Below are 1,182 nucleotides of genomic sequence, written 5' to 3' on the forward strand. Positions count from 1 at the left end.
TTTTTTTTTTTTAATTTCAGTAGAGATGAGGTCTTGCTATGTTGTTCAGCCTCGAATTTTGTTTTTCAAAGTGAAACACAATTATGAGTAATAAAGGACCCAAAATTCCTTCTCAGCCATAACAGCATGCTTGACAACTGCTGTTGCCTAGCTTGGGGGTTTCCAGCCTTGAGGTTGAGCCTACCCTAGGCTCAGTAGGAGGCCAGAGCTGAGCTGAGAACAGAGCCCAGGATGACTGTCACTCCTAATCCACGAGGTACAAAGATGTGGTTCTGTGTGACATCTTGAGATGGCTGACAACTCTCAGTCCCTATTTATTCTTAGCAAAGCAAACCACAAGCCTGAAAGCTGCTTGGTGACTTAGGGCATCAGTGTTCGGAAGGTCTCTATGGCGACTGATGTCCTGAGGTGACTAGACGCTTCCAGACATCAGTGCCGGTGGCACCTAGACAACACTTCTCACGAGGCTCCCGTTTTTCTGCAGACTAGGCTGTCTCTTCATAACAGAGCCTAGTTTCCATCAAAATGCCCTGACTTCTCGAGAGGACAAGCACTAATCTTTTTAAATTTTTCCATGCCCATGGCCGTTCAGAGAAGACCTATCTCCACCTGCCACGCTCCAGAGAACCTTACCCTTGAGCCAGATTTGTCTAAGATGGTGATGGTGATAACAAACACATCTCGGGTGTACTGATGGACAGGAAGTCAGGCGAGACAATGACTTGCTGCCCTGCTATGCTAATTTGTTGGCCAATTCATAGGAGGTGGCAGCTGATGTTGTAATGATAACTTAGAGGGCAGTGGCAGCAGGAAAGTTTTCTAAAAATGGCTTTTATTACAAGGCTTTCCTGAGTTTGGCTATACCCAGGCATTATGTCATTAGGAAAAACTGATGCCACTCAATAGAGAAAAAGAAATCTGTTCCCAAAGCAGACGCTTTCTGAAAGCTATTAGCTGTCTGCTTGAAATCACAACATTGAAGATTTCACAGCAACAGCAACACATTGTAAGGAAGCATTAGGAGATGTTTGCCTCTCTGCCTTCTTTATTAGTCATTCCTCTAGTAGGGAAAAGTGGGGGAGGAGAGGAAAGATGGCAAGGTTTCTTTTCTTTTTTTTTAAATTCATTCACACTTAATAAAGCAAAACATAACCTGGATTTTTTTTTTTTTTTTTTTTTTTT

General features: G+C 43.1%; 1 protein-coding gene across 7 annotated transcripts in view; it reads right to left on the reverse strand.

Moving 5' to 3' along the window:
* Window positions 1-1,182, reverse strand: part of SEPT6 (septin 6) — an 80,621-nt gene that overhangs the window by 33,995 nt on the left and 45,444 nt on the right. The gene's annotated exons all lie outside the window — the stretch shown is intronic.

Source organism: Mandrillus leucophaeus, unplaced genomic scaffold (assembly GCF_000951045.1).
Source record: "Mandrillus leucophaeus isolate KB7577 unplaced genomic scaffold, Mleu.le_1.0 Scaffold174, whole genome shotgun sequence".
NCBI lineage: Eukaryota > Metazoa > Chordata > Mammalia > Primates > Cercopithecidae > Mandrillus > Mandrillus leucophaeus.